Here is a 19,296-nt window from a genome sequence, read left to right as displayed (position 1 = left end):
TCTCAGATATTTTACAGCTGGGATATAACAGAAACAAGTCATGTGACTGTCAAAAATACCTGCAAGAATTCTTGCACCCCTAAAACCATTCCCCTTTATTTAAAAGAAACATTGGTACTTGCTTGTACCACCAAAAAAAAATCAATAACTGGAACCTAACCAAAAGTCCCTTTTGCCTGATGCATAATCAGATGGTTTTTGTTTGTTTACTGATGTTACTGATCTCACCCGTAAGTAATTTGATTTAATAATATTGGAAATAGTAAGTGCGATTTGTGACAGCACTGAGCAAGGAGTCTGAAATCTAACAAACTGACCGTGACAGAATATGATGTGATAATTTTGTTTTCTTTATGTTCACTTCAATAACCCCAGAAAAGGAAAGGGAAGAAAAAGATGTAGCAAGTAACTGGAAATGCATATTAGTTTAAGATCTTATTAGAACCTTAAATTAAGAGAAATAGCAACTTCAATTCCCCCTGCCCCCCACTCCCCCCACCCCCAATAGTCAAAGTGCTCCACAGCATAACTGCTATTCTACAAAGGACCAAACTCTAAAAAAACAGGGACAGAGGTGAAGGTAAGAGTAAAATAAAGAGTAACACAGAAAAATATTAGGGACTCTCTGAAGCCAGGTAGGCAGAAGTGATAACATGATCTGTACAGAGCAATTAAAGGAAGAACAGTATTTTTAATAAGCGCTTTCATTAGGAAGTTTCAGTACCATACAGAAATAGAAAATAATTAATCACTACAGCAAAGATGAATAAAGAGGAGTCAATGAAAAAATTTAAGGTGTACAGATGTTTATAATCAGATATATATATGCACACATACACAAAAAATACATATACATATATATTCAAGAAGCCAGTATCACACATTAAAAGCACTTAGTAATATGAAGCATCATTTGGCCCAAGGTCTCCTGCTAATCACAGGGAACCATAACTTTTAATTGCTAAAAATAACACTATAACTATGATTTTTAAAGTAAATTTTAAAAACCCCAGAAGAATCTTACATTCAACTTTCAACCACCAAATACTTGCTAGTTATTTCCGATTTAATGTTTCTATATCCATGCTGACAAACTGACCTAATACACTTCTGTCACAAAACCAACTTGCTCCTTGACATAGCAGAGAAGCTTATTGAGCATGCATTTTCCTGACAATACAGAGTTTTTAATTCTACCTTGTATAATTTCCATATGGAGACTTCTCTTCTGGGACAGCAGCAGGAGGGTGGAGAAAACTGTACAGAAAACTGAAGTTAAGATGAACAATTTTTGGTAATCAGCAATGTCAAACTGGACACACTGAACAGCAAAAAAAAACAGGAAAGAGACCAGGTTGGGAACAGTACAGATGGCCTGTGCTAGCCATAAAGGTGTAAAGTGTATTTGCACTCCAACGCATGCTTGAGATGTCCCTCATTGTGTTTCAACCTTTGAGTAAACATGAGCAACAGGGTCAACACATTTCTGATCCGGAAACACCCGGCATGCTTGTCAGGGTCTCCCAACCTAAAATAAATTCCCTACTGAATACACTACACCTCACCTCCCAAACTGCTCATGCAGCAGTACCCCACCAAGAGTGGCAATTCAGCTAGCCTGTTTCCAGCTGTCTGCATTTCAGTGTAAAGATTGCTCAACATATAGTAGCCAAAATAAAGGAAGGAAATAGATGGAAAGCAAGGTAGAGTGTATGCCAGTGATAAAATACAGAAGTTACTGGGAAAAAGACATGTTTCTGGTATCTAAATTTCATTTGGAAACTCATTTTCAATTCTGAGGTTGGACTAAAGTTGGTTATTTGAAGAAATCCAAGGATGGACAAGAATGGTGGGCTTCACTTCCAGCCAATAAAAGAAAAATTGGATCCTTGCTTCATAAGTAAATTATTTTCTCATCTGAGGAAAAGTGTAATGATAGACCCAAAGTCATGTTAAATCTGGGAAACATTTGTGTTCTTTTTTTCTTTAAATGCAAAAGGGAGATAGATACCTACTACAAACACACCTGTGAAACTGACCCCTAAGACCAACAGACAAGTTACAAAACATTCAGAAAAATCTTACCTCTGTAGTTCTCGTTTTCAGCCTTGGGACTTACTTATATTAAGTCACAAGGGTAGAGGAGATTCAATCAACTTTTAGGTTTCTTTCTTATCATACTTTCAAGCACGATTTCCCCATGTTTCTGAGCAACAGATTTATGCATGGATATGGGGGAGAACCACCTCTGAATTTGCCTAGTCTGTATTTTAACTGATAAGAAATACACATGCTGTTTTGGAAACAAGAGCTCTTCCAGAACAATTTGACACACAGAGCATTCACTTACTAAGAACCTCTAGAAAGTCATTTTGTCTTGCATTTCAGGGATGCCCTAGAACAAACATCCCATGCACTAAGCATTAAGCTGCTGGGCTGAGTTTCAGAAAAGTTATAATGACTCACTGCAAGATTTTAATAAAAAATGGTTCTGGATTAGCTCTGCATTACTGTCACATTACACTAAGATGCTTACTGTTTAATTTCACATTCACAAAGTTGTGAATATAAACAACTTCAACTATCACACTGGGTAAATGTCCACAATCTTACTCTAATAAATGGCAGAATACATTTATTGTACAGTTTTCATACGTGGGCCAGATACTAATTTTCCAAAGCACTGTGACATTATATTCACATGACCTCTATTAACTACCCACAACATTGGTACACCTTTTCCTGAAAATTTAAATACAACACTAGAAAGATCAGAAGTGACTAAATTTTTTTCATGCAACCTTCTCAAATTATTCTTTCTATACATGCATTCCTTAAACTGCATATGTTAAACTAAACATACACCCCCACCACCCCAACCCCCCCACAGCAATTCAAACATGTCAAGTATTTAAGAAAAAACAAGAAGGGCATACCAGGAAGGTATTCCATTTAAAAGATCTCTCTGTACTTCTGCTACTCAACTAGAATTTCGCATAGAACTTTGCACTAGAGTGCACAGAACAGGCACTTTAGTCCTTTGTTTTATCTACTACTCTTTCTCCCCAAAAACAGTCACAGTCAACCCAAGGAACAGACAGTAGCTGTGAAATAATACTATATCGACACACAGTTCTCTGGCCAACACGACTAGTAAGTCCTAGCCTGGAGTAGGAAGTGCTGCTATCCTTTCTTTCTCCACTAATACCCTGTATCAAATACTATGGTGCATAGCAAGAGGGGCACTGTAGACGAGCCTTCCAACAGTGCCGTAAGCAATGGGATTAACTTCAGTCACCCATTTGTCATCACAGCCTCTCCCTGAGGAGGGAAAGTTTAGAACAGCATCTTGTTTTGAAATTTACATTGTACAAATATCTCAAAATTTGGTTTTATTAAAAAAGAAAAAAGCCAAGTTCACAAAAGCCACTGCAGAAGACACTGGCAAGAATGTATACTCTTTAGTCACAGCAAATTTTTCTGGATTTGGTACATCCCCCAAGAGTATTATTCCTCTGCTGACAGATCTACCCTTATGTAGATTGTTCCATAAACCAGAAGTGAAGCTGCTGATCAACCTTGGTTCCTCCCTCCTCCCATAACGTTGGTTAAGATTTTAGATGACTGGGGCTCAACCCACTGACTCCCTTAACCTAAATTCACTACTCTATAGGACTATTATTAGGAACTGAAGACTGTTCTTACATGTCTGTGGTAAGCCAGAGTTGCAAAGAGCACTGTAGCATTTGTTAGCCACTGGGGTTTACCAGTTCCTTGTAAGTTCTTGGCTTGACAAAGGTGTGGGTGACTGAGGATAGATCATAAGTCATTGAACCATATAGAGTCTTCAACAGGTGCAACCTTTCAGCAAAACCGTTATTTCACAAAGTATTGATATGCTACGTAAGATTTTTTAGCAGCTGAGAGTTAAAGAAATATTCTTGCATTCAGACTAAAGGATCAGTTTTGGATGAGTGTTCTCAACCAAAGACACTAAACAAGGGCTATGAACTCAAATCAACATGTATTTATCAGCCTAAGTTCTTCTACCTTGCCTAATTTCAGTCACTGTTCTTCAGTCATCAATGATCTCGTCAAGCACCTGGCTACCCTTAGCTGTGCAGCCTGTCAGGACAAAATATATGCCTGTCACAAGTTTCTGGTGGTTGCCTTTATAGTTTCCAGAACAACAAATACACCAATCAGCCAAAATGCATGTTTCCACCTGATTTGTTGGTATACCTTAGCATGTCAGTAACTGCAGCTGGCACAGCCTTTTCAACATAAGTAGTAGTGTCACTAAATTAGCTGGGAAATCAGTGCAGTTACTATTTTACCTAAACAAATCACTTTCTACATGTGTATTTGGGTTTAAGCATCTTTGATATCCATTTAGATAAAACTGATGAGATAAACAGCTGGTTCTGTGAATACTGGAACTATCAATGCCTGGCTCCTGGTAGTTTTTATGTCTCACAGCTGAGCTCTTGCAGAGTTTTCTCCTAGTTGGGGCATATGCCAACTCTGCTCCTTGTATCTTCTTACAAGGTCTCTCTTCCAGCTGCTGCCTATTTTCATGCACTTTGTAAGTGCATAATCATCTTTAAGACTTCTATCCCTTCTGTCAAATTGGGTGGAAACCTGCCAATGGGTTCAAAAGTTGTTGACCGCATGTGTGTCTGAAATTTGGCTGAAGAATCATTATTTACATCTTCTCAGCTTTATTTTGCAACTACTCCCGGTGTGTTGCATAAATGACTAATGGCAAACCTTTCTCATGCCCAACGCTAAGGTTACTTTTAAGCAACACAGCTTTTTGCTTCTGCTGACAGTTCATGCCTCTGTGCTGAGCCTGGCAACCCACCCAATGGGTCTGACAACACATAAATCAATTTCTAAATTGATATATGTTATAACTTAGGAATTTAGATACAAGACAACAAAAATTTGGAAGGAAGAGAGATTAAATGTATTGCAAGGGAATAAACTTATGACGGGAAACCACTAGCTTTCTGCAGTGAGCCAACATTATTAGGACTGTGGTTACTTTCTCCTCCTCAACAGAATGAAATGCATAAAAATTCAACAACTTGCAACTGCAAGAATTTGAGTGTTTTCCACAGCTCAAAAGCTTGTCATTTAAAAGTGCCATTTTTTGTCAACAGAACAGAAGTCTGATTTGTACCATGACAATATTGAAGGTTGCAATGATTTTTCCTCATATTTTGGAAAAAACAAAACAAAGCAAAACCACAAACCAAACAGTAAAGTTGCTTTAAAAAAGTAGTAAAAGACTGAAATTCTAAATTAATACACTCTTACATCCACCTCAGTGGGGCTGACTCATAATTTTTTTGGTCCCTGCACAAAGCCTGTCCCCTTCACCTTTACCATTATATGTTGAACTGTACACGCAACGGACCTCATTTGCCGTAAGATACACCTAATGCTTTTAGTATCCACCAGTCTTTGTCTTTGAAAATACTATTCACTTCAAAATCTGTCAAATAAATGTTTACAAGAATGCAAATTCTCACTATTTGAAACATCAGAGAAAAAAAACTTCATTAATACTGCTTACTTGCCATGCACAACACAAAACAATACTAAGACCAAAAAAAGAAAAAACCCAAACAAACCCCAAAACCCACAAAAAAACCCAACAAAACAAAAACCCAAACACCAGATTCCCAGCAGTGACTATTAGCCTTGAATTTGTGGGCCATCTGCAAGTATCCCAGAGACAGTGGTATTGGTCTGACACATTCTTTCTGCTATCAGTCACTGACTCAAGAAGTACCAATACGACAGATGGGGTGTTTGATTGTTATCTCTTCTAGAAATTCTTCCAAACAATCTCTGAAGATTTTAAATCCAGTCTTTTTCTAGTTTAAAGACCTCTATTGTCTATTCTCCAGCCTTTATCCATTTAGCTGTCCCTCATATGCCAAACCACTGCTCTTGCACGTCATACTTCCCTGTATCCTTTCAAGATGGGAGAATCAGAAGCATAGATGCTATCCCAGATGCTTTTGTACAAGTACACAATTTTTTCTTTAAGCTGTTCCAATAAAAACTTTCCTGTTTGCATCAAAACCAAAACAACAGGTTCACAGCTCAGCATCTCTGGGCTGTAACAACTAGAAACCAGCTTTAGAAATAGCTACAGTGGGAACTCTGAGTAAAGACCTTAAAGAATACAAATTCCGAGCCCATGACATGGGCTAGCATTTACAGTGAATCATCACACAAACTACAGAGAAGATGATTTTTTGTTTCTCCATCTTCCTACTCCCTTAGAAAGGGCTTTGTTCAAAGATTACCACATACTCTTTTTTGAGCCTCAAAAAGATAAAAGGTATCTTTACAATAATTCTCATATTTGCCTTTTTATCCCAGATTAACTGCCTGTCCAGACTGTAACCTTGCCTTTCAGTTTTCTTTGTAGATGTCTCATCATTAACAGAAGTGCAAAATACCAAGTTCCGTTCCTTATCAAAAAGCGTTCTGATTTCTTTAGTCACCAAGAAAAACTACATAGCTGAGTTACCAGGAACAATAATAAGCATCATCTTTAAGGGCACCCATATTTTATGGGCTTGACAAAGAAAGGATGTTCTGAATTTTTACACTTCATATATTTCTTCATGAGCAGATCTGTACAAACCTATCTACAAACATTTCACTCAGTCCACACATCTAAAATTCTGATCCAGTCCACCTCCCTGTTACAGCCTCAACCCATCATCTTTTAACCTGGCCCTGACAAACTCCAAGTTGTTTCTGCTTAAACCACAAGTACATTTTTGAAGAACTCTTTGAATGGGTTTCAATCCCATCAATATGCCCCTTAAGCGACTGAACTGGTTTGCTCCATCAAGAAGCATTAACCAAGGAAAAGTGACAGTGTTGCTACCAAGATCTTGGAAGGCAATGTAACCGAAAGACATGATAGTGCCAATACCCTGACCCTGAAGTCCTATGGGTCTCATACCCAAACAATTCTGTCAGTAGTACATCATGCACGCTGTATGACCAAAAAAGATTCTGCACTATCTAGTTTTGGTATGAAAGTCAAGTGCATACTTTAGGTGTTTTTATTGTCAACATCCCACTGGTCCAGAATTATAACTTTCCACACAAGTAATTTGATATTTAAAAAAACAACCAGTAAATACATCTTACTTTGCAACAATTTGTTGGGGAAATAAAGGATTACTTATAATTTCATGAGGCTCATTTATATTTGGATTATAACACGAGCTCTCACTATTTTCATACCTAAAAAACACCCTTTCATTCTACAAGAACAGGACAGCTAATAACAAAGTAAATCAAGGCAATTTCCATTGCCTTGAGGGGGAAGGGGATACTGCATCATCTATGAGGCACAATGTTATTCATGTGATTAAGTTTTAGCTCTTAAAATAATCCCGGTATCTTCAAAGTTAAGCAAAGGGGATTTCTTTTTTTTTTTTTCTGCCCAGGCAAGATAAACCATTAAGCAGAGATATGTAAAACCCACACCTATTTTGGGAAAGGAAAAACACACATCGAGAGAATAAGACAAATTTCCACTGAAAAACTGATTTTAAAATATTTGCATTGAAAATCAAAGTACGGGATAAACTTAAATCAGATGCTAAGCAGGCAATTTGCATACATCTACCTACATGCCTCAAACTCTCTATACGAATACAGCGAACAACACGGCCTCCAAGTACTGTAAACTGATTAAACTTCAAACAGCCCCATACTACCTGTACTGGCATTTCCTGTTCTAAACAGTCTTTGAAAACACTCCAGAAAAACTCGCTGATGGGCATGTGACTCCACATACCACGTTAAACATTAACTTTACGTTCTGGCTTGCACAGAGCCAACAGCTCGCACCGTCTCGACACGGGAACCATGCCCACTTCCACGGCAGCCTTACGCCTGCACGACTTACGGGGACAGCGATAGCAGCTCGCCCCGCCATCGGCGCGGACCCTCACCCACGCCGGCCTCAGGAGGGATTTAACCCCGGCGCCGCCCACCCACGGGCAGGACACGCACCCACGGGCAGGACACGCACCCACGGGCAGGACACGCACCCACGGGCAGGACACGCACCCACGGGCAGGACACGCACCCACGCGGTTAGACGCCGCTCCCCGGGCAGGGGCCGGTCTCTCACCTGCTCGGCTCGGCGCCGTGAGGAGACGACGGTTACCTCTTCACACGGCAGAGTGAGCGGCGGTCGCCCCTCACTGCACCGGCCCCTCCACCGCCCCAACACCCCCGCCCGCCCCTCGCCAGACGCGGCGGCGGCAGCAGGTGAAGGGACCCCGTCCTCCGGGGGAGAAGAGGCGGACCCCGCTCCCGCTTCCCCACCTCAGCACCACAGCCGCCTCCCCCGCCGAGGCCCCTGCCTCAACCCACCAGGGACACGACCCCACCCGACCCCCGACTCACCTCCCGTCCCCGCCGGTTCCCGCAGGCAGCTCCTCTCTCGCCCCCTCCCGGCGGCGACTACGAGCGCCGCCCCGCCCTCACAGCAACTTTTGCTTCCCCTCCGCTCCTCTCTCTCCCTCTCTCGCCTCTCCTCTCGCCGAGCCCCGAGCGCCGCGCTCCGCCCTCCCCCGCCCGACGGCGCGCCTGCGCAGCGGGGCGGCCGGGCAGCGGGAGCGCACAACTCCCTCGGCGGTGGCCCGGATCTTCCCGAAGCGATAGAGGGGGGGGGGGCGATGAGGGAGGGAGCGGGGAGAAGCGCTGGGAGGTGATTGGCGGCCCGCACCGGGCCAATCAGAGCGCCGCCTCCTCCCACCCCGGCTAGAGAAAGCCCGATAGGTGGGCGGGCGTCAGTCTAGGGCTGCGCATGCGCAGCGGGGTGGGCGGGAAGGCTTTTCCCCCCCCCTCCGCGCCTCGCAAGATCTGCGCCTCAGCCGAGGGGGGCTCAGGCTCCCTGCCGCGGGCAGAGGGCTGGGGGAGCTGTGGGAAGGTAAGGGGCTGCCGCAACTCCCCTCCCTTCTTCCTCCTCGTTTTATCACTAGTTGAGGGTGCGGTTGTCCCAGGTGTATAAAGCCGCTGTGGCCGCGCCTCAGGTGACTGGGAGCAGCTCTCAAAGGCGTCCGGTGGCAGCCCAGGAAGCCTCTGTTGGGGCTGCTCCAAACCACTGGGTTCTCGAGTTCCTAACCCATTAAAATGGACCAGGCAGCAGTTGTTTTTCCAGCAATTGTTTTCCAGCGCTCATTGCAGGATATCTGTCTACGTGCATTGGCTTTACTTGAGATGCCCGTGCAATAAATAGCACAAGCCCAAGGGTGCCTGATGGGGTGAGGGCAGCTTTTAAGTTAAACCCCCAACAACTGTATGTACATCTCAAAACTGCGTTGCCTTTGAGTTCCATGTTGCCCAGAAAAATACTATATTACATGCCACCTGCCTGCAGGTCATTGCCCAAGGTTGTGTTCCCTATGATTTTTATCTGGTCTGTTATTTTTCAGAGGGAGGGTGGGGTGTTACCTTTTGCTGTTTGAAAAAGGATTTAATATGTTGATATTTCTAGTTGCTCAAGTACGTTCTATGTTTCACTATTACCATCTTCTTGGATAAACATGTAAATTTCACTAACACATTTCATTTCTAGATTGGTAATGACATTTCAGTGATACTTCACACCCAACATGAGTCTTTAGTGGATGCTGCTGAATACAAATTTCTGTATTCTCTCTCTTCCAGCTGCCTTCTTCACGGTAATTCAGGATTGGAAAAGTGCTTCTACATGTTCACTTTTCCAATAGCATCTTCTGCAATAGTAAATAGTTTATCTGTAAATTTCCTTTTCTGCATGTCCTATAGGTCATCCAGATTGCAGTAATGTTTTACTCCAGACCTTACAATGTAGAACATAAAATTAGTTTGCTGCCTTACTTAAATACTATGCTTTTGTTGTTCTTGTATCCATTTTCATTAAAAAATCAGTTTTAATACATTTTGATCAGATTATTGTTGGTAGTGTTTCTTCCATTATATTTCTAGTGTAAGAAGCCCACTGTCAAAGGCAGTTTTCTCAGTTTCACTCTCCAATGATTTTCAAGTGGCTAATTTTCTACTTCAAAAAAAAAAAAACCCAAAATTTTTTGAGAGATTGTAATTAAATTTTGCAGGCTTTTGTTATATATATATATGTATGTATGTGTCATATATATAGACACACACACATCTGGCCGCAGGTTTCAGTGATTTGGGTGGCCGTATTCACAAGTTGGAGTTACTTAATACAGGATTTGTATAAGGTGTTTTTTCTTGAGAATTTCAAATGTTATGGCCAGTAATTGACATGTATATACTTCTTAAATTTTTAACAGACACCATATTTGTTGGCCTCTTCTTTTCTGAAAAGTTTCCTAGATTTTGTGATTTATTTTTTTTTTTTAAATATCTGATTCTCTCACTGTCCTAAGATGCATACAGTGTGTTGGGACAACGAGCATTCTTAGGTTTTTTGTGTAGTTCCTTCTTAGCCCTTTATTGATTTTCTAGTTCTTGCTAGAAATTTTACGTTAAAAGTCAGTATGTTAATATTACCACTAAAAATCCAGTTTTGTGTTAGCGTGTCTTGTATATTTTTAAAAAAACATTCTGCTTATCATTTTGCTTAGTATCAGTTTAGTCCTTGATCCCCACACTACTTCTTTGCAAAGCCAGTCAAGCAAAGGCATCTGTGAATCCCAAAGTAGGATTATGACCTCATTCTGATTATGACCTCATTTTGATATTTTTGCTTCCCCATGGACTCTGCTTTCTTGTTTGCCTCTGCCCTTTCTTCAGCACAGATTTGTTTTTTGCCACTAATCTTTTAGAAGTCCCTTGGGATTTATATCGGCTTCTTCTATTCCTGTTTTTTTCTCAGAGTAAGTGTAGTCTGTGAGCTTTAATTATGGTATATTTTAAGATTCTCTACCAGTGAATCTTAACAGAGTCTTCCACAGAGTTCTGACAGAGAATGACACAGGTGTGGCACAGGAAGCCCTAAATGAGCTAAACCAAGAATTTTAAAATTAGAATAAATGGTGCAAGTGCAAAACAATGCTACAGGGGCAAATGATTTCCTGTCGGAGTTATTGTCAGTACAGGATATGTGCTATGCATGATGCAAGGATGCAGAATATTTACGTGATTTTAGTACTGATGTTTATGTGAAGTTTGGTAGTATTAGTAACACAGATTGTTAAACTGGGCTGTTATACTGACTAGAGCATTGAAAAGGTTTTAAACTTGAAGAAGAAGGATCCAGATTAAAGTAAAGCAGGTTTTTACAGTTCTACTCAGTCATCTAACCGTTCAGCCTGGCTCTCAGCTAACAGGCCAATGTTAAGATTTGCAAAAGAACAATGTGGCAGAGTGGTTGATCGGGGAGGGGTCGGGGTGTGACATGAAACATAGACCTGAAAGAGAATGGAGGTGGGCCATATCCAGATCCTTCAGCATATCCATGGGGTTGGGTTTTTGCACATGTCCAATCCATGATAAAACACATTTATGGAAAGTTATGTACCAAAATAAAAATCTTCACATAGATCAAAAAGTTTAAAAGTAATTGCATTAAATAATTTTTCTCAAAGCTGCAAGGCATCATACATAATTTTCATTGATGAATGAGTTGCAAATCTGTGTTTCACAGCTGCACGCAAAAGGGTTTATTTTTGTGTTAGAATTTTTCTGTTCCAGTGTCATTTATACCATTGTTGCCACTGACTGATCTGTAAATAAATTCTGATTCCTTCCTCTGAAGTAATTTTATTGTATCGTGTATTGTATACACAATGATTCTAGGTATGTTTTCGTACCTGTAGCTGTACTGGAGTACCTGTTCTCTATTTTCTTTCATATTTATTCTTAACACTTGGAACATACTTACAACAACCTTTTCAAACAGTTACTGTCCTCTCCATATTCAAATGATTCTTAAAGAAATTATGTCTGCTTCTAATCTTCTCAGATTGGAGGGGTAGAGGACTAAATGTTGTGTTTTTTAAAAAATATTAATTAACGTTTTATTGAGTATCTTATGGATTTTGTCATTGTTACTCTTGCTCTTCTGCACCGATCTTGCTCCTTATAAGCTGATAATCGTGTGAAATCAACTCTTTATACTTAACAGGAACTGTGTCTGTACTTATTGGGGGATTCTGCAAAAACTAAATTAGCAAATTACATGTAAGGTCTGGGACAGAAAATTCCACAAGCTAATGCAGGATTTAAGGTGTGGCTTATTAGTTACATCTTAAAGTATTTTCACTAACTCTAATTCAGCACTAGATGTTATACTGCCCATTATGGTCCAGTCTGTTTCACCAGCCTATCATAAAGACTATTATGTGATCAAGTACCATTTATCATATGACTTTAAGACACTTGTGGGACATTCCCATTATAATTGAAAAGTATGTTTAATTCCAGTGGCTGGGAACGGCCATCGTGTTTTTGTGAAGTAATTGTTGAGCTCTTAAGAGAGTGTTTGAGGCTGTGCTACTCTGCTCAGAAGAAAAAGAATGAAGAATATAATTCTTCTAGAAGAACCTTCAATTTGGAAAACATCAAGGAAGCTGTGCCCTATTCTGCATCGACAGTAGTGGGATAAAGTTTGAGTAAGATAAGAGTTCCTTAAGATGCTGTATTGCTAAACTATTTAAGAATATATGATCTTCCACATTCTCTAAGCCTTTGTTACATTATCGGATCATATAACTTTTCTGTCCAGAGGGGAGAAAAATATCTTTCCAATTCCAAGGCACTCTTGCAGTTACTTGTCTTCAGGAGCAGTGTTTTTTCACTGAGCAGTTAGCTCAGTGTTCTTCATAATACTGCAAGGATTACCCATAATAAGGAAAACAGATTGGTAGGAGGGAGAGGCAGAAAGGAGTAAAAGAACCAGAGAAAAAGTAAATAGTATTTTTATTATTTACAACATAAAATAATAATTGTATGCATTTGCAAGGGGAGCTGAAAGGAAGCCCTAGCAACATTTTAGTCCAAGTCCTCTAGGTTGTATGCTGAGCTGAATAATCACAGAGATCTAAAACAAGAGCAGAACAGGTGAAAAATATCTCTTCAGCTTGCTGTAGGCAAAGTGACAACACGTTATTTCATGGGTAGCTTTACCTGTGTTCCAGTCCTCAAGTCTCCCCTACCATGAGTACCTATACCCACAACCTTTCCTTTTAAAAATACTCTAGCAAAGTTTTCCTTCTGTAGCCTGTAGCACACAGTCACATGAAGCTTAGTCATCTGATTATTTTTGTTCCCACATCCTGTATAGAGTCTAAAATTTATATGCATGTGCACATACATTTTTCTTCTTCAGAATAGGCTAGTGGAGCATTTCTTTAAAGACTCATTCAGGCAGATGTGTTCAGTCAGCTAATTTCCCACTCCTTTTTTCATCCTATCTGGAGCACTGTGTTTAAAAGGTGTTTTGCTCTTTGTAGCCTTTCTGGCTGTGCTTCTGCTGAAGGACATGCTGCAGGCCTGCTCCATGCACATTGGGTCTACAAGAAGGGACTAAGCGAGAGCAAAACATGGTGTTGAAAACAGAGTGAGGAGAAATACAGTTTAGGAGGAGGATTTGGAATAGCGATGACAAAAATAAAGGTGAAAAAAAAGAATGAAGTAACGAAACAAGGGTTAGTACCAGCACTAAGAAGAGGAGGAGGAAGGAAAAAGAAATTGAGGGTATAAGAAGACATGAATGAAAGGAGAAAATTGATCCTGCCTGAAAAAGCATCACTACTTTTTTTGTGTGTGTGTCTTAAAAGCTCTAAGTTAAGCTTCAGAAGCAATGAGAGTGTTAAGTGTTGGTTTATTTTAGCTAGGTTAAAAAAAATACAGAACACAGGAGAGAACAAGAGTTTATTTAAAGGGGCATTACAGACTTACAGGGAGGAGCCTGCTGCATGCTATCTCATGGGCTGAGATTCTAAACTTCCTGTCATTTCTGTTCAAGTTTCTTCTCCCTCCTCCTCCCAGTTAGCTGTAGACACACTTTCATAGAGCATAACCACTATTTTTTAGTCTTCCTTCAGGTGTAGGAATAAACACAATATATTTTACTTTTATTTACACATTGTACATTACCCTGACTATATATTTTTTTCCCCAGTAGTTTTTCCAAGTGCGAAAATGTTCAGTGGGGTGGCAAAAGCAGTTTCATTGAAGTAATCTAGAATTTCACCCTGAAAAAAGGAAACATTGGCTTTCATTCTTCACCAGACTTTTTGACGATCATGGGCCTGGAACAAGATCTATGTGTGCATGATTGTGTTCATTCTTTAGGAACAAGGGAAAGGGTGGGGGTTGCATAAATCTTGTGAATGACTATTTTTCCTCTTGGATAATCCAGTTTCTAGTCCAATACTCTACTTCTGTGGAACAACAATGCCACTGAAATCCTCTCCAATTTTACACAGTTCTGGTTTTAAATGTAGTTCCTGGAACAGTAAAACTATGAGAAGATTCTATGCATGCTATATATAACCGGCAGTTTATTGAAATTGTATTCTTAACTGTGTGCTCTTCAAAATATAGTTTTAATGAAGATCTTTCTGTGTGTTGCATCAGTCTTGCACAATCCTTTCAGATTTGCAGGTCTGGTTTATTGCTTTCTCTTCAGATACAAGCGAATAAGAATGGATGTCTGCAGCAGAACAAGAAAAGAATGAGAGCGGTTCCCTTAAAAAGCTCATTCCTTGGATTCACACAGACAATTTCGTTGGCTAAATAGAGCTTTTTGTGTGAAACCCAACATGAAATAAAAGACAAAAGAGCACTATTCAATTAGTATAAAATTAGGAGTAATACAGTGGTTAACAGTATATAATATATACTGTGTCTCATTAAAAGTTGAAAAGACATGTATAGCTCAGATAATAGAATGCAAGAATGTTAGTATTTAAAAAGCTGATTTTGTCCTGTGTGATAAATTAACATTATTTGATTTAAAATATATCAGTTGAGTCCACACTTCAGTCTATACCTAAGCAAAATTTAACAGGATTGTGTTATAAAATAGGCTGATTTAAAAACAAACAAAAAGGCCATTGCTTTGTTAGGTGTTCTTAGTGCTCACTGCATTTCAGGATTTAGCTAATCTTTTTTTTTTAAATCCTTTCTGAAGTTTTCAGAACTCCCAGAATATGGTTGATAGTGTAATTCAAAAATGTTTAGCCTCACTTCTGTGCACAGAAGCAGCTGGTTTTCAATTGCAAACTAGTAAGTCAAAATTTAATACATATGACTTTAGTCTACAAAATTTAAATCCCAGTAATCAAAGAACATGATGACCCTGTAGATATTACTACACTGAGACATCCATACTTTTTAAATTTCCTGAGCTAGCTAGTTCAAATGCTTCTGTACCATGTTCTATCTAAATTGTAGAGAAATCTGGAGAATTTTTTTTTTAAGTTGTCAGATAAATTTAAAGCCAGATCAATTCTAACCTTTAGTAAAACTTTTAGTCGCTGGTATTGATTCTGTTGTGCAGGCACGTCCCTACTATTTTTCTGGACAAGCAAAGGAGTAGGAGGACCCACTTCCTCCTGGAGTCAAGAGTGAAGATTTTCTTGGCAAGGCTTGAAGGTGAAATGAACATCTTAACTGACTCGTTTTCTTTAACATGGACAGGGCATGGCCACTAATGCAGATTGGCTAGAGGACAGGCACGCTTTTTAGCTTCTCCTCATACAGATTTAAAAAAAAATTCTGGAGGAGAGAAAAAAAAAAAAAAGATATGGAATTAAATGGAATAAAACATCTTTTTTCCATAGGCAGATCATGCCAGACTTGCCTGCTTTCTTCCTGTGATACAGTAACTGCTTTTCTAAACAAACGAAATTGTTAAACTGAAGAAGAGGGGGATTAGTAAATTAATTGTCAGACTGGCAAAGAAGTACCTCAGAGGAAAATGTGGCAATATGTTGTGCTGAACGGCAGGGGGAAGTTGTTAGAGCTGTGTCCAAAAATTGATATTGAAACTGGTATTGTTTAATATTTTCATTAGTGCTCTTGGCACAAAAACTAGAACTTGTTAATGAAATTTGCTGACATCACAAAGTTGGGAAACAGTCCCTGTAGGGTGGTGTTGTACCAGAATAATTGGATGACCTTGAGGAGTAGAGAAATAAAATGGGATAAAATAGAATAATATAAAGTACAAGGTCATGTGCTTAGGGACTAATAGGAAAGGCTCTCTGATATGAGCTCAGAGCTCGTTGGATGGAAGATGAGAGAATTTGAAAGAACTGGATGTATAAGACAAAGAAAAGGTGGCTGTGAGCCACTGAGTTGATGTTACTGTGGAAAATGTAAATTCAGGCCTAAGTAAATTCAGCCCTGTATTTCTTGTACAGATAAGGAATTAGTAATGCCATGTGTTGTACATGTGGGTGGTGAAACTTTATCTCTAAAACTGAGAACAGATCTGGAAATCCACGTGCAAGAAATTGGACTTAGAATTCTGAGTTGTAAAAACAAATTTACAAAATCCCTACTAAAAGAGAGGAGTGAAACAGAGACGAAAAGAACTTGGACTGTTTAGTTTAGATAAGTGAAGTATAAAAGACTTTAGTTTTTGAATGTACTAGCTGATGCACATGTGAGAGGAAAGGAAGCTTGTTTTAATTAATAAAAAAAAAGTTTTGTGAAGAAATTACTCTAAGCTGGCTATGAATAAATTTAGATTGGAAATTAGAGGAAGTGTTTTTAACTGTCCAAGCCTCTAAACATTGCTAAGAGAAAATGTGATCATTGTATGACACAATGATCTATAGTGTGCAAGGGACACATTATAGAATGGAACTTTTTTTTTGTGCTTCAATAAGCTGTAGTTGGAGCACACTCGGGTCTGAACTGTCTCATGCGTAGTAGCTCAAAACAACTGTAGGTTAAACCAGACCGATACAGGTGGTAGTGAGAATTGTTAGATTTCTCCACTGTGCTGCAAGTGACAGATATGAGCGCTGTGCCAAGCTGTTAGTGGTTTCTCTGGCCTCTTAGAATAAAAAGACAGCAGGGTTGGGTCAAACGCCTCCTGCCTTCATCTCATGGGACTGTAGAGTTGCATGTTTGCTTTACCGCTTCCTTCCCACTGATGATCCTGATTTCCACATTTTCCGACCTCTGTGCCTGTTTTATAAGCCGTATCTGAATGAATGATAAAGTAACATCATTAAATCTGTGGAGACTTTTTTGCTTTTATTTTGAACTGTGTGTAGTATCACTTTCTTTTCAGCATCGATACGTTAATGAAATGTATTTGTATCATTGCAAAACCCTGCTAGAAAATAGCCACATTCCATTTAAGTTCAGTAATGCTTGCTATAATTGGTCAGCTTGCTCTTTGTATTTGAACAGCATGTTCTTAATTTTTTTCCTTGCCAGCAAGTAGTCAAAATGTTCTCATTAAGGACTTGAGGAATGACACATTGCTAGAATTCAGCTGCCAGAATTAAGCCTTATTTGGCTTCTTGACGTACAATAGGCCAGCCTAGGAAGAGCCTGTCATGCCTCAAATGTTTGTTTATAATCACTTGTAGTTATCTTGCATAGTCATCTTACAGTAATCTTGAGTGTAATGACTACAGTAACTACTGTTTAAAGTTAATATTTTGCCTAGTTTGAGTAACTTGGCTCTACAGAGAAACTTTACAAAGGAAAAGGAAGTAGAGTGATACTCTAGACTGCTGCATGGCTGCTGGCCTTCCCACCATGGGAATTCTTAGCCTGCCACTGCTCTGTGTGCCACCTAAGATCTTCTCATTCCCTACACTGGCTTTTTAAGTCCTCTCCATTCTTTTCCTGCTCCTACATCAGAATAACTGGGTGCATTGTCTTGCAGAAGCCTCCCGTCATGTTATGAGATTTGAATTTAATTTTTTTTTCTTTTTGGAAGATGACTGTCCAGATGTCCTTCAGAACTCCAGAGAAATCCAGTTCTAAATTATGCCTTCCACACAAAGCAGCCTGAGGGCATTCCTGCGTTAATGAGTACAGCCAGCTCTGAACTGGCAAAGTTCAGGCTGTTCTTTGTACAAACTCCATTGGATTTTAATCTCCATTTGCTTTTGAAAGAATAGTTGGCTCACAATATTCAGACTTATTTTTACTCTTACAGTGATTTATAATTTCTCCTCCTCTCGCAAGTGTTATTTAACTTTGTCTCACAATGTCTCTGTGAAGTAGGGAAGTATTGCAAATGTTGGGCCAGGTGTTTTGGATGAATAGTTTGTTCACAGGAAATGCAATTTCCACCTGAAAACAAAATATTTGTGAATTCATCTTGAATTTATTTGTAGTTTTGGCCAAAAATAACTGTAAGAGGGAACTTATTTGGACTTTTTAAAAACTAAAGTTACTTCTTTCTATTTAAAAGTCAGATACTAATTTGTTGATACTTTTATCAGTTAAAATCTGCCCACTATAGAATGAAATCTGTTATTTCAAGTAAAATGCAAGCAGAATGTTATTCTACTAGTAATGGTTCTTCTATTCATTCTGCACCATCACCTGGAATATTATATATGTACTCATGTAAACCCATTTTTTACTTACTTTTTTTTTCCCCATTAAATTTATTGCTTTGGAAAACAAACAAACAAGCAAAAACCCACACACCCCACCCCCCCCCCCCAACTTATACAGCCTGAATTAGTATTTCTATTTTATTAATAGGAAAACTGGGGAACAAATTTTATATGTTGTGTCCAAAACCAGTCTGTGATGGACCTGGGTACAAAGCTTGAATTTTTTGGACTTTTTTTCCCCAAGACTTTTCTTGTGTTCTAATCAATAAAGTGAAAGTTTCCTTTCTCTGTTATCCATTTTCCTTAACTTTGTGTAATAATCCTAGCTTACCGAAAAATTCCTTTGATACACTGTGAGGTGATGTGTACTTAACATGTGAAACATGATGAATGTGGACGCGGGAGGGTGAGCTCTCCACTGCATAGGATCAGGAGTCTTGCCAAAGGCGTAGCTGAGGTCAGGCTTTTGTGTTCCCTGCAGCGCCCGTACTCTGTGTGGGAGGTTTTAAGTTAACCCTGGCTCTCTCTGGTTTTAACTTATGTTTTAAGTGTTCTCACTCACATGTGGAAATTGGCTTCCCTCTAACTGCTCCGGTAGTGGGTATTTTGATCCAAATTAATAAACATCTGTACTAACAGCACTTACTAGAATTGTCATCCTACTCTAACACATGAATTTTGGAAGACACGAGAGCATTTCATAGGACTGTCAGATCCTTCTAATCTATTA

At 39.4% G+C, this 19,296-nt stretch overlaps 1 protein-coding gene across 2 annotated transcripts in view; it reads right to left on the bottom strand.

The window, feature by feature from the left end:
* USP53 (ubiquitin specific peptidase 53) overlaps nucleotides 1-8,669 on the bottom strand; it is a 41,503-nt gene extending 32,834 nt beyond the window's left edge. The window contains exon 1 of one of the 2 annotated variants that reach the window (XM_075090124.1): nucleotides 8,458-8,669. The gene's annotated coding sequence lies outside the window, so the exon portion shown is untranslated. The remainder of the gene's footprint in view (nucleotides 1-8,457) is intronic. The other variant, XM_075090125.1, reaches the window with a different exon arrangement.
* Nucleotides 8,670-19,296: the final 10,627 nt, after the last annotated feature.

This window comes from Phalacrocorax aristotelis, chromosome 4 (assembly GCF_949628215.1).
Source record: "Phalacrocorax aristotelis chromosome 4, bGulAri2.1, whole genome shotgun sequence".
NCBI lineage: Eukaryota > Metazoa > Chordata > Aves > Suliformes > Phalacrocoracidae > Phalacrocorax > Phalacrocorax aristotelis.
Note: the sequence above shows the minus strand (reverse complement) of the source record. Positions and strands in the feature narration are given on the sequence as shown.